The 25,279-nt window shown below is 36.0% G+C and overlaps 1 pseudogene; it reads right to left on the reverse strand.

Annotated features, from left to right (window-relative positions):
• Positions 1–5,869: 5,869 nt before the first annotated feature.
• On the reverse strand, positions 5,870–6,562 carry LOC131400109 (septin-14-like; annotated as a pseudogene).
• Between the last annotated feature and the right edge of the window lie 18,717 nt (positions 6,563–25,279).

Consider the following 25,279-nt stretch of genomic DNA (forward strand, 5'->3'; position numbering starts at 1 on the left):
AAATTCTTGAAAATTTATCAATTCTCTTGTGAGCTGGTATGAACCAGCTCCAACACGCCATTAGTTTATCCTATTTAAAGGCAATGGCTAAAATCTAATAGTTGTTTCCATTTACAAAGAGGAAACTGGTTATAAGATGGTGTAAAGTGTTCCAACCCTGTATGGTCTCAGGAACTTCCCTGACATAAGCAGGTGGCTTACATGAAGTGTGAGTGGGAAAGAACGTCTGCATGTGAGATGAGGAGAATCCTGTTCTAGGTTAAAGTCTAGCCTGCCTGCTATTATGAATTGTAAAGGAGTAGTTAGTACTTCAGGATGCAAACCTGGCCTCCTGGTTCTGCCACTTGCCGGTTCTGGGACTTGGGGTAAGTTGTTCCACTTGAGTTTCTGTTTTCTCATTCATTAAATGAGAGTATTATAATTCAACCTTAGGACCTTTTTAAAGTTTTGATAAGTTATATATGTAAAATTTTAGAATAACACCTGGTACATGCTATGTGGTAGCTACTACCAGGAAATTTTCAGATCAGTAAAGTTCCTAGACTTTTCCCAAGTTCTATGTGTATCTTTCTCACTCCCTGGTTCTGGAATTCGCCAATTATTTTTGCAGGGAATAAAGTTTGACTATAAAGTCATTTGATATAATCCATGCTAATGATCAAGTTAATTTAAAAAATGGGCTTTAGGGAAAATCTCTTGGAAGAAAGAAAAATATTGTAAATAACTCTCTCATAGAGAGATTGTTTGAAGTAGTGAAAATACTATGGTGTAGGGATTTATATAAAACCATGAAAAATCATGTCACTGATACTTAGTTGTTCAATTTTGGAAATGTTTTATCTATCTGAACCTCAGTTGCCTAGCTTGTAAAATATAAAGATTTCATTTTATTTGTAAGCATGTAAGTATTTACCTCAAAGGGTAGGACATTTGTTTTTTAAACAAAACATAAGCAAGATATCATTATTTCTATAAAAAGAAAATCAATTATGATTTCTTAGTGACAATGAGTATTTTGCAGGATTGTTGGAGGGATCAGAGGTAATGCATGCAAAATCACTCCACGTTATTGGCCTCTAACGACCCTTATTAATATAATTATTTTATAATTATATTATTTTATAATTATATAATTATATTTTAAAATTATATTTATAGTTTTATTGTTATTAGGTACAAATATTTCACTTCCTTCTAAAAGGAGTCATCTAAAATATAATGAACAAATAAGTGAGTTTATACCTACCTCCTTTAGGTAAAATGGTAGTTAACAGGAGTAATGTTCCTGAAAATTTCTTTTATCTTATAATAAATTATTTTTCTCTAGTTATATTATTGAATTATTACTGGAATTTTAGGCAAATAATGTTGTGAACAGTACCAAAGAAGTTTCCAGGGTCATAAAACTCTTGCACCTGTTACATTCTGTTTAATTTGATTTACTTTCCCTGAAAAATGTTTGTCATAGCAAAGTATAGGGGATTATTCACCCATATTTTCATAAGAAATTAAGACAAGAGGACATCTCTGAGTTATTTTATTTGCACCATTAGGAGATGATATAGTTTAACTGTCTTATTACCTATTATAAAAGATTCATTGGTTTTTATTTCCATCAACAAGTTTACCCCCCAAAATGCATGGAGTTTCTAATGCTTTGAGCCTATTCCAAATTTGGTTTTCTATGTCCCTTCTGAACTGTCTTCTACTCTTGACAATGGTGTTCACCAGTCTGATAATTCAACTTGACTAATATTATCAAGTCCAGGAGATAGCATTTGCATTCTTAATTACAATCTATGATTATTGTGACAATTAGTTCAATTGTTTCATGAGAAAATTAATGTTGCAAATAGACCATGTGCTGCGGTCATTACTCTTAATTGAGGCCAATGCTGATGCTGATGCTTATGAAAGAAACACCAATGATGGCATTGTTTCATATTCATAATTGTAGCTAACTTTGGCTTCTTTGATACCTAAAATTAGAGCTTATTGGATGTGACCAATGAAAGCTCAACGGTTGTCCATCTCACAGTCTTGCTCTGGAGATTAAAACTCTTATAGCCACGAGTACCATATATAAAATAACTTAGGTACAGATGGACGATATACATACAAATGCTGTTGTTTGTTTTTGTTTCTGTTTGATATGTTTTAGTCTTCCTTGTGAAGAAGTGGAGGGAGAGAGAGTAAGACAGAGAGATTCTGATTTCTTTTTGTTCTCAACTTACATTATCCAGTAAATTTCCAAGGCATTTTCAGGCTACAAAGGATATCAAAATAGTTCAAACAGTTTTCAAACAGGGTTCTAAAAACTTGAATTGTTAAAATGTATTTTGGAACATATTTTTGTAATGATTGTTATCTCTTAAAAGTTATTATTTCCCCAAAATTACTACTACCATTCATAATTAAAGATTTCTGTCTCATAGCCAGCTATCAAAGAGTCACAACATCCATTTAGTCCAAAACTGGGTCAACTATCCACCCTATCCTTCATGTTCCACTTATATGGAGCACATTTGATTTCACTTGAAAATTAAATTAATGATGTATAATCTTATCATTAAAGTTAGGCAACCCCTACCATGAGTATGTGCAATTATTCTCAACTATCTGTGGGTCAAATAGGAATTATGGCTATTATGTTCAACAACTATTATTTGCAGCTCAACTCAACCCCTTGGAAAAGAAGATAAAGCAGGAAAAAACCACTTCATCCACATAAGGCATGAAAATTCAGCCACTTGCACACATCTTTCTTCCTCCAAGAATGAAGCACTCACTGAAATTTTGGATAAATTCAGACCCCCACGTCAACTAATAATATTTGTAAGTGGAATTTCTGACTTGGGCCAAATATAAATGGTTAGTTTCATCCACACAGCAAGACCAATGTGGTTGTCTTTTTTCAGCCTCCCTCACCCACTGTGTGCTCTACTTTCTTTTCCATAACAACATAATCACCTGGCTAGCTGAAATGTTCTGAGGCTTTCCAGCCCCCAGAGGAACTGTAGTCATTGGCTGGCACCCACAGGTACATCTTTCTCCACCTTTCATGAAGCTGCTGTGCACAAAAACTAGTAACAAACAGAACCTTGGACACATAAGCAGTAAAATGAGTGAAAGTGAAAAACACTCTTGAGAGTTTTATTTCAATACAAACTATTCTTTTTTTTTTTTTCACTTATTTATTTTGTCTATTTTATGTTTTCCATGCTTATACTTCCGACTTGCCTCTATTGTTATATTTGAAGTAAGATTTTGAAGACAGCATATTGTTGTATCATGGTTTCTAATCCGCTCTGCCAATCTGTTTCTAATTTGTATATTTAATCCATTTAAGTCTGATATAATTATTAGAAAACCCTAAAGAATCCACCAAAATCTTTTAGAATCAACAAAGGAATACAGGAGAGTTGCAGGATACAAAATCAACATACAAAAATCAGTTGTGTCTCCATACACCAACAAGGAAGTAGCAGAAAGAGAAATCAAGAACACAATCCCATTCACAATTGCAACAAAAAGAATAAAATACCTGGGAATAAACCTAACCAAAGATGTGAAAGATCTTTACACTGAAAACTATAAAACATTGTTGAAAGAAGTTGAAGAAGACACAAAGAAATGGAAAGACACGCCATACTCTTGGATTAGAAGAATCAAGATAGTTAAAATGTCCATAATTCCTAAAGCAATCCATAGATCCATTGCAATCTCTATCAAAGTCTCAAGAACATTTTTCACAGAAATAAGGCAAAGAATCCTAAAACTTATATGGAACAACAAAAGACCCGGAGCAGCCAAAGGAATCCTGAGAAAAAAGAACGAAGTTGGAGGTATCACACTCCCTAATTTCAAAATATACTACAAAGCTATAGTAACCAAAACAGCATGGTCCTGGCACAAAAGCAGACACACAGATCAATGGAACAGAATCGATAGCCTGGAAATAAACCCACACATCTATGGACAGCTAATTTTCAACAAGGGAGCCAAGAACATACAATGGAGAAAGGAAAGTCTCTTCAATAAATGATGCTGGGAAAACTGGAGAGCTACTTGCAAAAGAATGGAAGTAGACCATACACAAAAATTAACTCAAAATGGATTAAAGACTTGAAGGTCAGACTTGAAACCATGAAACATCCAGAAGAAAACATAGGCAGTGTGCTCTTCAACATCAGTCTCAGCAACACATTTTCAAGTACTATGTCTGACCAGGCAAGGGAAACAATAGAAAAAAATAAGCAAATGGGACTATATCAAACTAAAAAGCTTCTGCACAGCAAAGGAAGCTATCAACAAAATAAAAAGATAACCTAACAATTGGGAGAAGATATTTGCAAACCATACATCAGATAAGGAGTTAATCTCCAAAATATATAAAGAACTCATACATCTCAACCTAAAAAAACTAACAATCCAATTAAAAAACGGGCAAAAGATCTGAACAGGCATTTCTCCAAGGAAGATATACAGATGGCCAACAGGCACATGAAAAGATGTTCAATATCATTAACTGTCAGGGAAATGCAAATCAAAACTACAATGAGATATCACCTCATACCCATCAGAATGGCCATAATTAACAAGACTGGAAACAAGTGTTGGAGAGGATGGAGAGAGAAGGGAACTCCCACACACTGCTGGTGCAAGTGCAAACTGGTGCAGCCACCATGGAAAACAGTATGGAGATTCCTCAAAAAATTAAGGATAGAACTACCATATGATCCAGCTATTTATTCCACTGCTGGGTGGAACATGAAAACACCAATGCGTAAAGATACATGCACCCCTGTGTTCATTGCAGTGTTATTCACAATAGCCAAGACTTGAAAGCAACTCAAGTGCCCATCAAGGGACAAATGGATAAAGAAGATGTGGTATATATACACACAATGGAATACTCCTCAGCCATAAGAAACGACGAAATCCAGCCATTTGTGAGAACGTGGATGGACATTGAGGGTATTATGCAAAGTGAAATAAGTCAGCAGGAGAAGGTCAAATACTGCATGATCTCACCCACCAAGCAGCAGATAACAACAACAACAAACAAACACATAGACAGAGATTGGATTGGTGGTTACCAGAGGGGAAGGGGGGAGGGAGGAGGGCGAAAGGGACAATTAGGCACATGTGTGTGGTGATGGATTGCAATTAGCACTTGGGTGGTGAACATGAGAACATGATGTAATCCATGCAGAGACAGAAGCACAATGATGCACACCTGAAATCCACACAATGCCATAAACCAATGCCACCACAACAAACAAAAAATAAAAAAACAAATAATAAAAAAGCCCTAAATAAACTATGTAATGGAAAAATAAAAAAAAAAAAAAAAAAAAGGAAATGGTAATTATGTGACAGGAAGAAAGTTTGGTATCTAATGCTATGTTGATAATCCTTTTGCAGTATATATATGTATCATATCAACACAGTGACACCTTCAACTTACATAAGGTTCTATGTCAATTATATCTCAATAAAGCTGGAAAAAAAGATACGATAAACTGTATCTGTTTCCTCCTAAATTTGAGAACAAGGTTATGATGCCCCTCTCACCACTTCTACTCAACACTGTACTAGAAATCCTAGTCAGTTAAAGAAGGCAATGAAATAAAATAAAATAAAATACATACAGTTTGGAAAAGAAATAACCTGTTTTGATTCAGAGATTATATGATCACATACCTAGGAAATCCAAATAAATCTCCAAAAATCTATTACAACTTATTGGTGAATTTAACAAGTTTTGGAAAGGTTACAGAATACAGATCAATGTACAAAAATTATTGTAATGTGTGTTACTAGCAATGATCAAGAGGAAACTGAAATTTAAGATATATAATTTACATTATATCAAATAAATAATCCAGCAAATAAAAGGCCCAAGGTAAACCAACGTATACTTATAAGTCCTGAGTAGCTCTGACTCATTAAAACTTTCTATGCTACATAAATCTGGAACCTCTGTTTTACATAAAAATAGATGATCTTTGTCTTTCTTTATATTGGTGCACACCTGAGTCTGCAATGTTTCAGAGGCAGCCTTCATTTTATAAAAGTCTCTTATTTCCTCTTCCAATTGTCATCTCCCCTCCTCAAGTCTCATTGTCTCCTCTTGTTGGACTCTTTTAAGATGCTCTATCTTGTCCTGTAGCTCTTTTTCAGCTTCTTTGAATATTGTTTCTTTCTCCTTTACTCGCTGCATAAACTTCTGTTTCAACTCTTCTTCTTCCCTCTGACATTGATCAGAGAACTCCTGTCTTTTGGCTTCATAGATTTCTTGAAAACTATCTGGCTGGTTGTCTGGGCCCACATCAGTAAAGCCCATTTTCTGCACTTTGCAGCACCTATAATGTTCATAGTGTCAAGCGTGGGTTTGTTCTTTCAGGTCTTCCATATTTGTATTGAGAAGAATATCTCAGAGCTTAACAAAGTCAGAGTGACTTTCATTTTCTGCTTGTAAAACTCCCCAAGGGTACTGACAGCCTCTGATCATCCTTTTTCGAACTTTCACTTCATCCGTACTCCCTGCTACAGCAAAAGGTCAGTGTCCCTGATAGGCTCTGAGTGCATCTTGGTGAGAGGTGAGACCTCCCCAGGGACTGGGGCACTGGCAGCGGCCATCGCCGTGGCCGGGTGTGGGCGCGCTGACGCAGAGGCTGGCAGACACCATTGGAGTTCTCCCTGGGGCCTGCTCCAAAATATTCTCATAATAGCTGTTTAGTATTACTCTGTGTGAGTTCATAGTGTTTACACGCCAGGCCACAGGGAAAGGATAGAGGAAAAGAAAGTAAAAATTTATTTTATATCCCTAATTGAAAAAAGTCAAATATTAAAGGGAGAAATGAAACTAATGTTATTTGCTTTCTAGTAAGAAAGATGGCTCAATTTGTTTCTGTTTATATTATCATGCAAATCAACTGAGTCTTAGTAGGTATTTTAAGACAGTAATCATTTATATTTATTGAGAAGATTTCTTTGTCTTTCCTGTTGCTTTATATGTGAAGAAATTTCTCTTCTGTGCATGGCTTTTATTTATGAGGTTAATTACTTTTTTACTTAGAGTCACCTGGAAAGAAAAATCCAATAATTTCTCTAGGATAAGTCTTGTCCCCGGAGGATATCGCACACCTAGATATGGAAGAAGGAGACCCTTAGCAACTGCACAGATGCACTGTTCACTGTACTTGCTTACCCAGTGGGTTATAATGCAACAGCTCAGTACTAATGCCCCATAGAGAGTTTCCAAAGAAATGTTTACAATCTAGTTTCAGCTCCAACATCCATTATCTGCCTTTAAAAGTGACATTATTAGCTCCATCTTGGTAATGCTTGCTAGCTGTCATTTATCAATTATGTCTTTACCACTGGGGATCTCAAAACGTTAGAGCACATATTCCTAATTACTCTGACATTAGTCCTTGGAGTTTAATCCCAACATATTGATGAAATGTTGACCACTAATAATTTATAAATTTATAACTAAAAATGTAAGGACAAGTCCCTGAGCTAACACAAATAGGTCAAAAATTATGAGTAAGTATACCACTTATTTTATATTTGTTCATTTTGGAAACTATAAAATTAATGAGATTTTCTTTCTGACTATAAACCCCTCCCTGAAAATATAGTTATTCCAACCAGTTCTAAGTAACAATATATATTAAGTAATTTGGGCTGAAAATTGTATATTTAGTGGGAATTCTTGAACTGTTTTGGGATCAATAAAAATTGATAAAAATTTTCACGGGATTTTCAATTTTCTCTTCATGCTATTGTCAAATGACAAAACTAAAACAATTTAGTAACGAATTTGATGTCCTTTATTCAAGAGAAAACAATCCATGGACTGAGGGAGTGCAGTGCCTCACAAGCAGTGGAGTCATCTTCCCGAGGGATGTTCGGGCAAGAGCGAGTTTTTATAGAAGGTTAGATGGGACTGGGGCAGGATTGGCTAGGTGGTCAGAGATGTGCTTATAAGGCTAGCAGGTCCTATCTTCCAGGGCAAGGTAAATTAGCTCAAGGCTCAGTAGGAGGTTTGTGTGGTGTGTTAGGTGTCCTTGAAAGGGACGCGTTTCCCCTAAGGGTGGACTGACTTAGGTTTGGATTTGACACGGGCCAGGCACTGGGGTGGCCTCCGTGTTGTGGGTCCCAATACACAAATTACTTTATCACTATTTAGGTTGGACAGGATTTATATTAAATTGAAGAAGTACTTAAATTTAATATAATTATGTCAAAACACTATACAATTTTAGGCTAATAATTGACGGTATTAAGCAGCATTTTAGCTTATATGGAGAAAATATTTTTCCCTTAAATACTGAAAACAAGAGTAATAACCTAGGTAATATTTAACAGCAAAATTATTGCTTTTTAAATAATAGTTAGACATGAATTCTCTGTAGTCCCCTTTGCCAAAAAGATAATTTTGGGGGAGAGAGGGAATTGCAGTCATAATCGTATATTGTTACTGGATGTTGTGTGATTGAATTGTTAGAGTATTCTGCTCTTATTGTCAAAGTTGGCTTCCTTCCAGTTACTCAGTTAGCCACTGTGGTAGGCTGAATAATGACCACCTGAGATGTTAGGTTCTAATCCCTCCAACCTGTAAATGTTAGCCCATAAGGAAATAGAGTCTTTGCAGGTGCAGTTAAATTAAGGATCTTGAGATGGGGAGATTATTTTGGGTTACCCAGATGGGCATTAAATCCAATCACAAGTGTTCTTATGAGAGAAGTAGAGGGAGGTTTCACACATAAAGAAGAGGAGAAGGCAATGTGTCTGCCGAGGCAGAGATTGGACTGATGCAGCCTCAGGCCAAAGAATGTCAGCAGACACCGGAAGCCGGAACAAGAGTGGGATGGACCTTCCTCTAGAGCCCCCAGAGCAGGCGTGGCCTGCCAGACCTTGGTCTTCACCCAGTGAGACTGAATTGGGACGTCTGGCCTCCAGAACTGGGGGGGACTACATTTCTGTTGTTTTAAGCCACTAAGCTTGAGGTAGTTTTTTACAGCAGCCTCAGGAGACTAATACCGTCACTATTTGGCACTCAATTGTGAATGAACAATCTAAAAACTGTCAAATGCTACCTTGTGAATAACCAAAAAAGGAACCATCACCTGATTGTACCATGTCATTACCCTTTCTAATGAAATGAACCAAATATTGACACCACTAAATAATCAGTAATAACTGCTTATTAATCATTTTATATTAATTATTCATAAGAAAATATTGTTTAAATAGAAAAACATATGTACTTTTAAGATTGTACATTATCTAAAATTTTTAAGTGTAAGCCAGTTTTTAATGATAAAAATAAGACATGCAATTGTGAAAAAAATAAAACAACAATGTGTAATTAAGGGTAAATGTTTCCATCTGTATTCACATCTCTTTTCCAAGCACCCAGTCTGTCTTCACAGATACTAACAGCCGTTGTGCGTGTGTGCATGTTTTTGTATTCTAAATATGCGAGTGCACATACTTCTATTTATGTGCCAGAGAGATATTTTCTTTAAGTAATAGCATCAGAACTTGACCTATCCAAGTTAGAATATCGGTTTCATCGAGGGATAATCATTTCTTCCTGAACCCACACTTCCAGGTTGATGTGCTTATGTTGCTTAGCCTGTTTTAATAATCTAAATACTCTCTTTAGGGAACACTAGGTCTCTTAAGGGAAAATCAAATCAAAAAACAAACAAAAACATTACTGATCTGTTTTAGTGATTACTCCTCTCCACATATCTCCTAAAATGGTACCTAGTTATGGAACAAAAAAGGGTGTGTGTTTTCCTTCACTTTCTTGTAAAGGAAATGACCAAGTTTCTCTGGCCTATCCAGTAATTAAATGTCCTATTTGGCTTCTGAGAAAAAGATAAACAGTTCTGATGTCAACCTAAACATGCTCAGAACAAGCCATTGACAAAACCACTCTGCAAACAGCAAAAATGACTTAACATCATTTTCTGTCTTTACTTCTGTTCTCTATCTTCCTCTGAGTGATTGTTGCTGCTTTACCATGGCAACTCTAATCCCTACTTTAATCCTCCATCTCTTAGATAAAAATTAAGACATTCAGTGACAGAATTGTCCTGCATCTTGACAGTATACAATCTTGAACTAACTTCGATTTCCTCGGCCCTGCTTTAAATCATCTAACTCAAGCCTAAACTATATAAAAAGCACCTCCTCACTCTCTCTTACTGGTTTTCCCCTACATACTCATCTGCTGCTACAAGCTCAAAAAACTCTGTTTTGCCTACAGGTGTGTTACTGGTGGTGTTTGCTGGGTTTCGTCACCTGCAAAGCTGAAGTGTGCAGCTGGTAAAATTTTCATCTGTTATTTTGAATCAGGCAACAGACAGCTTCCTCCTCCTCTCACTCCCGTATCTTCCCCACACATATTGCTGTTATGGTAGTTTTCATCTCTTCTCTATCCTTGTTTCTTCTTATATCAGGTAGCTACCCTAACTGTCTCAAGCAGATGATGTATTTCAGGAAAATTCTGAAAATAAGTGCTAGAAAATAGGTCCCCAATATGTAAGGGATGCTGAAGACATCTAACAAGCCCTGCTGCAGTGCCTGGCTGTCCAGTCTGTTTTTCTACTGGATAATTCTATTTGCATTACAGAAGCTAAGAACTGCTTCAGTCCATCTTCAATACTTCTCCAGCCTGCTGCCTGCACCCACCCCACCAAATCACACACTTGTGTGGATGGACAGTTCAAGATAATTATTTTGTTATACATATAATTAGACACTCACATACGTAATTTGTTTGTTCTCTTACCTTACAATATCTCTGAATTCCCTTATCAGCTCTGGTGAAATGAGCTGGAAACTCACCCTGCGATACCTAGACTACAAGTTAGTTGAGATTGGTGTCCTGTTCACCCATTAGGAGCACTGCACCCAAACTCAACCTTCCACAGAGGGCAATGTCACACTCCAAGGACCTCACTATTTGCAGGTGATGGGATGATGCTCTGTTGAATAGCTGTCACCCAGATTCGGACTGCCTGTCATTAAAGAAGTCTAAAGTAATTCTTCTACTGAGAAGAACATTTTCCCACCACTACCTTATGTTCCTACCAAGGGACAATGTTGAAGATGGCTACTTCAGAACCTGGGTTTCTCCAGACATCCTCCCTTGCTTCTCTGGAGTTATAGGAGGATGGGGAGTCTGTGCTTCCTCTTTTTTGGCTGATCTTCACCTGGTAAGAGACCCCTTTGCTCCAATAAAGCCAATTCTAGATCTGTAGTGGAATTCATGCCAAACTCTGGTATGTGGCAGGTGGTGGGCGAAGGAAGACCAGCCTTCCTGGCGTCAGAATTTGTAGAACTGCAATGTAATTTTAGAGACCATAGAGTGTGCCTTTTTATAAATAATGTATATACTTTAAGTATTTAATCATTTATTTCCCATCATATCCCAATCTCACTTGTATATGTACGTATATCTTTTGGTTTAATTTCTAGATGTGGAAACAAGATAACCAATTTTCCTGTTCGAAAGAGCTTAAATTTGGGGCATTGATCTGTCGGTCTCCAGGTAGGGTTTGTCAAGGATATTCATTTCTTTTCCTTTATAGGAATTTATTTTACTTTTTTCTAATTATTTAAACTGTTCATTTGAACATAGTTCTGAAAATTAAAAATACAACAACACAAATAAAACTACAAAATCACAACACCTAGACACAATGATTGTTAACTTCTCATCATGTTTTGTTCCAATAATTTTAAGCTCCATATTTTACATAGCTGGGATGATATTTAAGCTGCTATTTAAATTTAATTTTTAATATAACCCTTTTTCATTTTGCTAGAAATGCCTGTATTTTTATGCTTCTAAGATTTTTTATTAGAAATAGTAGCATAAAGAATATATTAGTACATGAATTACCTTCTATATTTTAGATACTTTTCAGATATATTTTTATTGATATTGTCAAAATGATGTGCTGAAAATGAGCACAATTAACACTCCCCTTTCCGTTTTATATTAATTATTATTTCACTTGCTCTTACTATCAATGTTTTTCTGTACACACACATGCACACACACTCTCACATACGTGACACAGAAAAATACACTCAGACAATTTTAAAATGTTTACTAAGTTGAGAAGCTAAAGTATAACTAAATTTTTATCACTTTGCTTGGTACTGGACATGAACAAATATAAATGTGTACTAGAGGGAAGAGAATAAATAAAAAACCAAGAAAATGGAGAGAAGTAATTAGCAGTAGAGCTTGGATTGAAGATTAATTTATTAGTAATGCTTATGTACTTCACAGGCGTCTTGCGGGGCACAAATGGGAGGAGTCTGCCAAGCCCTCCTCAAGACTGGTATGTAGTAAATGCTGGATGAATTCTAGTCCTGTACCTATCTTATCTTCTAGCACTTGCTCAAATACGTCTTCTGAAACAAGACGGAATAAATTCACACTCTCCTCTGCCTGAGTGTTAGACATTCAAAAGCAGGTATCATACCTCCCTCCAGTCATTTATATACTCCTTCAAACCTTCTTCATAAAGTGAATTTCCTGACGATTCATTTGATCATCTTTCTATAAGCAGGTTCTCTATCTAGCATGCTCACGTCTGCATTATTTGATATTTATTTCAGTTCATTCTAAAATTGTTTGTTTATAGGAATACTAACACACCAGAGTCATGAAGATAAGCAAGTGAAGATTTAAAACCACTGTTATTTGCTTACAAACATCAGAGTTCAGGCCAATTTGTCTTCTCAATTTTGAATTTTTAAAAATGTTTAACTGTTTTAAATATGATTATTATGGGCTGAATGTGTCCCCCTGAAATTTGTATGTTTAAGCCCTAACCCCTAGCTCCTTCCAATACAACTGTACCACATACCTAAAAATGTGGAACTATCTTTGGAACTGAGTACTGGGTGGAGGCTGGAGCACTTTTGAGCTGCATGCTAAAAAAGCGCCTAGATTGCCTCGAAAGGACTGTTGGTAGAAATATGGACATTAAAGGCAATTCTGGTGAGGAATCAGAAAGAAAAAACAGAACTGGAGAGTAAGTCTCCATCTTCTTGTGATTAAATAAGTAATCTTAAATAGAATATTGGTAAAAGTATGAACATTAAAGGTGCTTCTTGATGAGGTCTCAGATGGAAATGAGGGACATTATTGGACAATGAAGAAGGGGCGATTCTTGTTACAAAGTGGTAAAGAACTTGGCTGAACTGTGCTCTAATGTTTTGTGCCATGTAGAACTTGTGAGTAACACAATTGGATGTTTAGCTGAGGAGATTTCTAAGCAAACTGTAAAGAAGAAGAAGCTTGGTTTCTTCTTAATGCTTATAGTAAAATGCAAGAGGAGAGAGAGAAATAAAAAGAATGACAGTCTGTAATCTTAAAAAGTATCAAGGGTTAAGACAGACATACCCTAAGGTGACTTCCCATGAGCCCCACCCTAGTATGATCCCCTCCTCTTGAATGCAGGCAGAACCTGTCATTTGTTTCTGGCAAAGAAATTATGGTAAAGGTAAAAGGTTATAGATATAATTAGGGTTTCTAATCAGTTGACTCTGAGTTCATCAAAAGGAAAAGAACCCTGGGTAGGCCTGACTTAATTAGGTGAAAGACTTTGTAAAAGATATTCTCCTGTTAACTTTTAAGAAGTAAGGTGCCATGTGGCTAGAGGGCCATGTGGTAGGACCTGAGGGTGATTTCTGGCAGCTGAGAGCAACCCCGGGTCAACATGCCGCATGAAAACAGGGAGCTTCATCCAGAAAGCATAAGGAACTAAATTTTGCCAAAAATGGGCTTCGGAGAAGACCCCAAACTCCATATTGGATCATGGCCCACACAACGTTTGAATTCAGCCTTGGGAGACCCTGAGCAGAGAACCTAGTTACCTCATGCCAGACGTCAGACCTACTGAAACTCTCTAGATAATAGATAAGTGAGGATTTAAGCTGCTACATATGTGGTAATTCATTATACAGCAATACAAAACTAACATAGTTATGAAAATTGTGGAAACATCATGGAACTATTCCAATCTGGAGGAGAATAAAATTTCAAGATAATTAAAATATATATATGTGATTCTGGAGCGGATGTTTTCTTTAAGCTAGCAAAATTGAGTTGGGTCTGAAGATCGATGGTGTATCAATAACAGTTTCCTCAGAGAAGAGGCACTGCAACTGATTTAGATTTAGAGATTTATTATAGGGATTAGAACATGTGCAGTTGTGGGAATTGGTTACAGTATATGTAGAGTTATTTATCTCTGTGTCTGGATTTGTACTGAGACTATATAAAGAATCTTAAACTCAACAATAAGCCAAACAACACAATTTAAAAGTAGGAAAAATGCATAAAAATGAATAAAAATAAAACAACAAAATTTGTGGGAGGCAGTTAAAGAAATGAAAAATGTGTACATTAAACGCTTACACTAGATAAAAGGGAAAGTTTCATTTAAATTATGTAAGTTTCTACCTCAAGAAACTAGAAAAAGAAAACTAAACCCAAGTGAACAAAAGGAAGGAAATAATAAAAGAAGAGTAGAAATCATTTAAATTGAAAACAGAAAACAATAAATAAGACAAAAAAGAGTGGCTCTTTGAAATGCTCAACTATAATTGATAAACTTCTGCCAAGACTGAGAAAAATTGAAAAAGAAAAGACACAATTTATCAATATCAGGAATGGAATAGAGAATATTACAACATATCCTTCAGTCATTGAAAAGATGATAATATAACAGTATAAACAGTTCTATACACATATATGTGGCAGCTGGGATGAAATGGACCAATTCCTGTTATATATACACCAAATTTCACCAAATATGAAGTAGATAATCTTAATAGTTCTATAACTATTAAAGAAATTTAATTTTACAAAATGGTTAAAGAATTAGTGTCAATTCCACACAGTTTCTTCCAGAAAATATAAGAGGAAAGAATAGTTTATAACTAATTTTATAGGACCAATGTTACCCTACTACCGTATCCAAATAAAGACTACATACACACACAGAACAAAATTACACACCAATATCTCTCAAAAACAGACACAAAAATTCTCAACAAATAGTTAACAAATAGAATTTATCAGTTCAAAAAATAATTATACCCCAGAACCAATTGGGTTGTATCCCAGGTATTCAAGCATTGTCCAGTATTTGAAAATCAACCAACATAATCCTCCATACTACCAGGCTAAAGAGAAAAACACATGAACATATCAACTGATGCAGAAAAAGCATCACTTCAACAGTGATTCATGTTAAAAACCATTAGCAAACTAGAAATAGAGGATGATTTCCTCACCTTGAAAAAGAATGTCTGCACAAACCCATAGCTAACATCATGCTTAATGGTGACAAAATGAATGCTTTCCCCCCTGATGTCAAGAACCAAGCCAGGATGGATGCTTCTACCACTCTTATCCCACATAGTACTGATATTAATAGCCAAGGGGACAGGGCAAGAAAAGGAAATAAACTGCGTACAGATTTATATGGAAGAAACAAAACAGTCCCTATTAACAGATGGTATGTTCAGGTATGTATATCTCAAGAAATATTCCGAAAAATAAAAGTTAGAACTAACAAGTGAATTCAAAAAGATCAACACATAAAACAACACGCAGAATCATTCTTGTTTCTCTATACCAGCAATGAACATGTGTAAACTGAAATTAAAAACACAATACCATTTACAATAGCTCCAAAAATGAAATACATACTTATAAATCTAACTAAACACATATAAGGCTTGTATGCTACAAAACACTGATAAAAGAAATTATATAAGACTTATAGAAATGGATTGGAGGATCATGGATTGCAAGACCAATATGGTAATATGGTTAATTTTCCTGAAGTTGATCTACAGATTTAACATAATTTCTTTCAAAATACCTGCAAGCTTTTTTTTTTTTCTTTTGCAGATATAGACATGCTTTCTCTAAAATGTATATCAACAAGAAAGGAATTAAAGGAGTTAAATGATATTGGAAAATAAAAATAAATTGGGAGGAATCATTCTACCTGGTAGTAAGACTTACCATAGCTACCATAATCAACACTGTATGGTATTGGTGTCTAGATAGACACAGAGATCAGTGGAACAGAAACCCAGAAATAGACCCACACAAATATGCCTGCTGATTTTTGATGTAGATATAAATGCAATTCAACAGAATAAGTATTGTCTTTTTAATAAATGGTGCTGGAGCAATTGGACATCCATAGGCAAAAAAAAAAAAAGTTCATGGCAAGCTAAGATTCACATCTTATACAAAAAGAAACTCGACATGGACATGATTTTAAACGTAAAACTCTAAACTATAAAACTCTACAGATAACATAAAAGAAAATTTTAGCAGCTGAGGTGAGGTGAAAAATTCTTAGACATGACACCAAAAGCATAATCATTAAAAGAAAACAAGTTGATAAAGTATATTTATCAAAATTAAAAATTTTGGTCTGAGAAAAAGACAGTGTTAATAGGATGAAAAGAGAAGCAGCTACAGACCGGAAGAAAATGTTTTCAAACTACTTACCTGAGGAAAGACATATCTTAGACTACATAAAGATCTCTCAATACTCAACAGTAAAAAAAAAAAAAAATCAAATAATCTAATTAGAAAATGAACAAAAGATATGAACAGGCACTTCACTTAAGAGGATATACAGATGGCAAATAAGCACATTGCTATTAGGGGAATCCACACTAAAACCACAATGAGATATCACTATATTAGACTGGCTTTCAAAAAATGGTTATAAATGATTTCAGGTCTTATATTCAAGTCTTTAATCCATTTTGAGTTAATTTTTGTGTATGGTATAAGATAATGGTCTATTTTCACTCTTTTGCATGTGGCTGTCCAGTTTTCCCAACACCATTTATTGAAGAGACTTTTCTGTCTCCATTGCTTGTTCTTGGCTCTTTTGTGGAAGATTAGCTGCCCATAGATGTCTGGTTTTATTTCTGGGCTCCCAATTCTGTTCCATTGATCTGTGTGTCTGTTTTTGTGCCAGTGCCGTACAGTTTTGATTACTATAGCTTTGTAGTATATTTTGAATTCAGAGAGTGTGATACCTCCAACTTTGTTCTTTTTTTCTCAGGATCACTTTGGCTGTTCAGAGTCTTTTATTGTTCCACATACATTTTAGGATTTTTTGTTCTATTTCTGTGAAGAATGTTATTAGAATTCTGATTGGGATTGCATTCAATCTGTAGATTGCTTTAGGTAATATGGACATTTTAACTATTTTTATTCTTCCAATCCATGAGCATGGAATATTTTTCTATTTCTTTATGTCTTCTTTGATTTCTTTCAATAATGTCATAGTTTTCAGGGGAAGCTGAAAGGGGTAAAGGGGCACATATGTGTGGTGACATATAAAAACTAGACTATTGGTGGTGAGCACAATGCAGTCTATACATCTGAAATTTACACAATGTTATAAGCCAATATGACCTCAATAAAATAATTTAAAAATATTGATAAATGCTAGTAAGAATGTGGAGAAACTGAAATCTCTTCTACATTGCTGGTTGGAATACAAAAGTGACTTTGTAAAATAGTTTGGGAGGTTGCCTTTTTTTGTTGTTTAAATAAAACTAAACATGCACTTACTGTATAACCAGCAATCACCTTCTTTGGCATTTATCCTGGAGAAATGAAAACTATGTTCACACAAAAACCAGTAGATGAAAATGTTCATAGCAGCTGTTCACCCCAAACTGGAGACAACCCAAATATCCTTCAACAATCCAAGGGATAAAAAGTATATTATGCATTCATAGATTGGAATAATACTTAGCAATAAAATGGAACAAAATTTTAATCCATTCAATAACTTGGCTGGACATTATGTTTAGCGAATAAATCTAATCTCTAACGGTTACATGTAATATGATTCCATTCATATAACATTTTTAAAAAGTGATAGAACTATAGATATCAACTATAGATGTCTTCAACAATAGAGATGAAGAACAGACTATTGCTTGCCAGGATATAGGGACAGAAGTGGAAGCAATTATAAAGGGGTAACATGGTGATGGGACAGTTCTGTGACTTGGTTTTGCGGTGTTTATGCAAATCTATACATGGAATCAAATGTACAGAATTACACACATGTGCAGAAATATTTGCATGTAAAACCTGGTGAAAAGTAAATGAAGTCCATCATCTCATTAACAATATTGTACCCATGTCAATTTTCTGGTTTTGATATTCTACTACAGTTATACAAGATGTCACCACTGGGGAGAAGTTGGGTGAAGGGTTCATGGGACTCTATGTTTTTATCATTCCCTGTGAGTCTACTGTGGTGATGCAGGAGAATACCCTTATTCTTAGAATATATGTTGGAAAGTATGCAGAAATAAAGTGTTACAATATCTGAGAGGGAGAGAGAAAAAAATTAACTGCTAGAATGTTGTTGAAAGGTAAATGTGTGCTCATTGTAATATTTTTGCTTCTTCCTCTTCAAAACTTGTGTGTTTGATATGTAATAAAGACTTTGGATAGATCACATGTGTAACTTTGTGTAAGGGGAGTAGGGAGAAAAATGAGCAGATCCTAGAAACATTTATTCTAGTTAGTTTTGTAAGTCAATATTGTTAGAAATTTTTTATAGCCTTCAGTGGTCTAAAACATCATTTCATCTGCCAGAAACAAGGACAATGATGTTTAAAATAGGTACTTTATTAAGAAGACATTATGAAACATCTATCCTTGAAGATATGAAATATAAGGACCCCCCTAAGCAGCTCACCATTTTTAATAGTGCATTTCATTGGACATATTTTTAAAATGTACCTACAAAGTAAAATGTAGACATTTTAAAGCTAAGATTAATTTTGTGTGATTCCATGTCATGATGTCCCCTTTCTAATTTTACTGTATTCATAAGTAATGAAATAGTGATTTGATTTAATGTGTATTACTGAGAATAATACATTGGCATTCTGGGTTGACCAAGAAATATCAGAGGGAGTTGTTAAAACTTACTTTGGAAGAGATGTCCTAGGGTGCTCATCACATCTATTAATTTATACTTCTTCATGCAACATGAATTGTGGAAACAAGAAAGAATTGCAAAAATAAAAATGACTTCTTATGATCTCACAACGCTTGTTTAGCTGCGCTTGTCACTGACCATCCAATCCCTCAAGTTGTCAGTCAGCCAACGGTCATTAACAGAGGCACAACTGCCATGTTCCTAAGCTTGAGTTCACTTAATTTTTACTTTCTGAATTCCTTTTCCCATTTGAAAATGAAATCCTACCCTCCCCTTGCTGCGGAAGTCTCCCTAGTTCTGCACAGGGTCTGACTGGTAAACCACATGCACTACTCTACACAGTCTTTCCTGCTACGCACCTTTTCAAAACTATCATTTAAAAAAATCAATTCTGCTGCTCATTTCAGTTTTTGGAACTATATATTGTAAAGATAGCATGGCATGGTTTAGTTGAAATAAAAATGGATTTTATTTGGCAGAACAGAATTCAAACCCATGTCCCATTATTCACCAAGTCTGAGGTGGTTAGCAAGGTGCTAAACAGCACTGTCTGGTTCCACCATCTGCAATATAGAAAATAATGCTTTCTTGCCTCCTCTGCAGAGTTGTTTTAAAGCTGAAATGAGACAACAGTATGAAAGAGCGTTACAAATGGTAATGCTATATAAGAACACAATATTTTTGATTAATGAGTGTAGTAGGAATCCCAGTTTTCTCCCAAGCTGATTTTCTCTGGATTTAGGCATATCTGAACCTAAAAGGAGAATTGGTGCATCCAAACAAACCAGAGGATCCTGGGCATATCTTTTCCATGAAAACTCTTGGCCACAACTTTCCAGAGGGAAGAAAACGTTCAAGGCATAAAATAAGCTCAAGATAAAAAGGGCCAGAGGCAAAGGGGTGGATCAAAACACAAAGCCGTACCTGCCAAATACATTGGCCTCTGCTCCACCCCCAGCCCGCAGAGTCTGAGGGTGAGGATGGTGGCAATAAAACAGTCAGTAGAAACAGAAAGAGCTTTGCCCTGAGCTGCCGTAGGATGTTGAGAAGATAAGCTGTCAAAAGCATTTACGTCAAAAGCTTTGAGGAGGATAGATGGCAAATCCTAGGCATAGACATCAGCTGCTTTCAGCCCCTGAGGTCCACAGGCGTGAGTGGTATCACCTGCTAGCAATCAAGCATCAGCACGAGTTGACTGAGAGGCATGATCCAGCCCAGGTCCAGGTACCAGAGAGAACACAGGCGAGAGGCCCAGAGACTGCTGCTCCTCGGTGTTCTGTTGTTCTCTGCAGAACAGCGCCTGGTGGGGATCAGATGACATGTAATACAGACAGCAGTCCTCTGACTGCCGAGGGAGAGCCTAACCAAAGGCCCCTGCCTTTTTATAGGTGAGGGACCAGGAGGAAGAGCTAGGGGTGAGAAAAGGCTGAATCAGAGTGGAGAAAAGTGCCTCAGCTGAGGCTCCCCAATAAGGAGGTCTCCAAATGGAGGTGCCTTTGCGAGGGCTGCAGATGTGAGTATGAGAAGAGCAGGTCCAGGTGGGCCCGACGTCAGCTCACTCAGAAAACTGTATTAGACTGACTTTGCACACCAAGGCTGTGGTGGGGACATCAGCTTCTTCCCATGAGGCCTGCCAGACAAAGCCTTGTAATTGCCTATGCTTAGGTCTGAAATATCACACGTAGGATTTTGGCCTGGAGGCAAACGTCTCATCACTAAGTGAAGAGAACCTGGGCATCAGCTCCCTCAGGAAAGACAGGGTCCCTTGGACAGTGAGCATTGGCAGCATTTGTAGTGATCTCACAGACGTCTGTGTGATGAATACCATGTCAATGGGCACTGAGGACGTGCTGAAAACTTCTGACCTTAGCACTTGCTTTGTCAAGAGACATTATCAGAGAAATCGGGAGTTAGGGAGCAGCATCAAGACCAGTGTCTCACAGGAGGCATATATAGGCCTCCCTGGGGCCGCTGAGAATCATCTAGAAGGAATTTAACTGAGGCTGGAATTCAGACAAAACTGGTTAAAACTAACAACATTAGCATAGGAACACAGTGCTCAAGATCATGGGATTGGGGGTTGGATGTGGCTTCATACACCATCTTTGTAAATTATTATCTGGGTAACCACTGCAGACTGAGTCAATCTCTCTAAGCTTCAGTCTCCGAATTTTCAAGGTAGGACAATAACAATATCCACCATGTAAGGCTGTTTGTTGTAAGGATTAAAATAATACTTCATGCGCTTCAGGAGTGGAAAGGAAATCAAGATATTCTCAGATCAAGGAAAACTAAGAGAATTTGTTGCCAGGGGACCTACGCTAAAATAATGCTTCACGGAACTTACCCACCTTGTGTCTAGCACATAAGAACATCTCAATACATTTCAGATATTAGATTGTGATCTCATTTTATCGCCAAATATATGTAACCTCAGAAAAATATGTTTCTCACGTTTATACGTATTTGTGATTCCTTTAAAAAAATTTTGCTTAAAATCTTTAATCCTTTGCAATATATTCCTAAAATTGATCTGTGGCAAGAATAAAACCTTCCCTGTTTTCAATTTCCTCAATAATCAATGAAAAGTTTAATATAGACATTCTCCATTTTCCCTGCCAGAGCATATTCTATGATTCCATCAAAATACACTGCATTTTTAATAGTTTTTCCCTCCTTGTCTTCAATATTTAATCACTAAAGTCTCATATCTACCAGGTGACGACCACTTATTTATCACGACAACCACTTATTTATCACATGTCTGGACATATTTACCAGCTCTCAGGTGGGAGGTGGGGATGGACAGAAAGAAAAAGTAATGAAGTCAGGCGGCATTTATATGCTAACACTCAACGTGGGAGACCAAGATTTCATTAGATAAATGAGGGCATGTTGTTACTGATGTTACAGTAGAATATGATGTGGTGAAGATAGAGATTTGTAATTGTAAAGATTAAACAGTATTTCTTTGAAGTCTGTGAGGGAATGAAGACCAGAGTGGAGAAAAATCAGTTATTAAATATATACAATTGTGCACTTTCCATGTGCTTTTCATTCATCTAATGAATTGGAAAATAGAAGAATCCTATCACACAGGTTCTCTTGAAAAAGAATAGAGGTTATTTAACACAAACCTTGGACCAAGTTGCATCAAGATGTAAACGAGGTAACATGCATAAAGAAGTAGATACAGGCGTGTGTGGAGCGCAGACACAAACTGGAAAGAATTTTTTTTTTTTGACAGAGGGTGTAGCGCAATGTGCAGAGGATTAAGACAAATCGGAGATGGAGATGGCCTCTGCCACTTTCCTTGCTCTATAATCTTAAGTTTCATTTTGTTTGTGTATAAAGTCATTATCATCACAATATATACCTTAAACACTATTGTGACTGTGTAACAGTCTAACCAATATAAAGTGTCAGCAATCAATAGTAGGCATCAGTTAAATATCACCTTTACATCCTTGACTCTTAAACATTTCTAACTCAATCACTGATAACTTTTCCAAGAAGCGTTTCTCAAACTTTTCATTCTTTTTCACTCAAACTTTTCAATCCTCCATATGCGTTGATCTCTAATAAAGGGATATGTTTGTCCTATATATTAAGTCTTAAGGATTGCTTCCCATAGCTAAATTGCACGTGATCAATTTTATTGGAAATTCTCTTCTAAGATGATAGACCTTCAGATTGGGAGTAACATCTGAACAGTTACTCCTATAAGTGGTTAGTGAGAGGAGAAACATTGTCAGAACCCCACCTAAGAGTTGACTCTTTTTTTCTTTTGCGTTTCTGTCTTTCCTCTCATTTTCTTTATGACTTAGACATATAATCTAATGGTGGAAATTATGAATTTTTGAGTCAGAGTCCAATGATGTGGTGGGACTGACTCAAAGTCAGTTGATTTTGTGTAATTCTTCCTTATTATGCATTGCTCATGGTGAGAGAATTTACATGATTGAAATTGGCAAAGGCCTACAAGAAATGTGTTTTTTTTTTCTCTTGAGAGCACATTGTTAGTAATTTTGCATCACACCAGTGACTTAGACAGACATGTGGTTGAGTCTTGGTCACACACAAGCTGAATGAACTTCATCAATTACTTATCCCTCTGTGAGCCTCAGCTGCTACATCTGTAGAATGGGTAAAAAATAACAACCATGCCAGAGGACTATTTCATTAAAGAAGACAAGGTATGTAAAGTGTATGATACATTACACATTCTTAAATGTTAGCTATAATGATTATTACTCATATTAAAGTTTCTTAATTCCTTTGCTAAAGTTAGAGCTCAGGTGTGTCCAGTTTCTCTCTGCTGCCTAGTAATTACCCCCACTGCTTAGACAAAGGCTATAAGGGTACTGGCTAAGTATGCACTTCATTTCATTCTAAGGTACATAGGGCAAGAGCTGCCATTTATAATGAGTGCTAGTACCAAGCACCAGTCCCTTCTGCTGGTCTGCTTAACCTTGGAATCACCTGGGTTCATGAAAAACTAATTTACAGAAGAAAAGCAGGAAACAGCAGAGAAGCTTCAGTGTTTTAGTTTAGATATTGAAGCATTCCACATAAGGCTTTCACCTTATGTCTGTGCTTCATTTTACCCGATATATTTTAAACATGTGTAGTAAGATTAGATGTGTTTTTGTACTTATATATATATATATATATTTTTTTTTTTTTTAAAGCTGAGACCTGTAGGTACTATTCAATCATCCTTTTACTCACAAGTTGAAATCTTACCTGGTAAAATCACCTTTAAAACTTAACACAAAAATCCCTGCTGTTTTGCTTAGGTATAGTGCCAGTTTTCATACCCGATTGTCGCAGGTGTGTATGTAAATATCACAGGAAAATTAAAAATGCAGACCAAACATTGGCAAACTTTTTATTGCATGATTTATTTTGTTATATTATGAAAATAAATTGTGTGGTAACCTCTGGATTGTATGGTGTTGATTCCTATGCGGCTTTCACACATATTCAAGTGTCTCTGCAGGATTTGACCCCTCTTTTGGACAATAGAAAAGGTCTTCTTCTCCAGTGATATTGGTATGAGAGATGAGAAAAAGTAATGAAAGCAGAAATTTTGCTGAGAATGCTGTATAAATGAGAGCAAGTCTCACTCCACGGAAATGGGGAAAGGCATACAAGAGCAGCTCTTTCTTTTCTATTCTCAGAAGACTCATATACTTTGTAGCAGATGGGAGTATCAAGCTCATTTCCATAAACATGGAAATGTAACTGAATTATAAAACACGGCATTTAAATGGAATATAATGCAAATACATCTGAGTACAAGATTTGATAAGCTACATCAGCCCATCAGCCCATAGCAGCATTATATCAGTTACAATGACTTAGCCCTATCCTTCAAGGGAAGGTGAATTATCCCATTAATGTTCCTCTATAATTACACCATTGGTGGCAGGATGCTTCTCCCTGTGACAATCAGCTAAAGTTCTCAAGCATGAGATTTGATTACCATTGTTTTGGTATGGAAAGCTAAAACATAATTGTCATAAAATTACCAGCATCCCTTGTTTAATGTTCAGTAGCAATCACATTTTCATATCAAAAGCACCAGAAGGTGCTTTATTGAATATTGACATCAAAGTCACAACAATATAAGAAACTTAAAAATGAAAAAGAATCTTCACAGCCATCTTTCTACTTTTCAGAAAATGAGAATTTAATAGTATGCTTTTATAACTGTATACACATGTAATTTGTGTTTTTCTAATTAAGATAGAGAAACTAGTTATAAGAGATATGCAAAATAACCCTGCCTATTACTTCTCACTTTTCTAGTTTTTGCAAAGAGAAGAGACAAATTTTTCACGTGATGATTCTGAGGGTATGCAGATCCTCAGTATTCATTACATAGTATCCTCTTCAATAGAGTTTATCAAGTTTATTTCTGTTCTGTTGAGTACACTGATATCCAGCTTCTCAATCAAGGAATGTCAGAATAAAAAAGATTCCACAGAGGGGAGGATCTTTCAGCTTGGGACTTGAATAATGAAATGTTCTTCAATTACACATGATAGGCAATAGTGTGATAAAAGTCATAAGGTGAAAATACAGCATGCCCCATTGCTTTTATCATCATGCTCCAACTTCCCTTAATGCTCCCCTATCTAGATTAATGGCATACACATCTTTTCTAAAACTTGAGAGAAACTTCAGTATATTTTCAATCCCTCAATTTT

This window comes from Diceros bicornis, chromosome 41 (genome assembly GCF_020826845.1).
Source record: "Diceros bicornis minor isolate mBicDic1 chromosome 41, mDicBic1.mat.cur, whole genome shotgun sequence".
Lineage (NCBI taxonomy): Eukaryota > Metazoa > Chordata > Mammalia > Perissodactyla > Rhinocerotidae > Diceros > Diceros bicornis.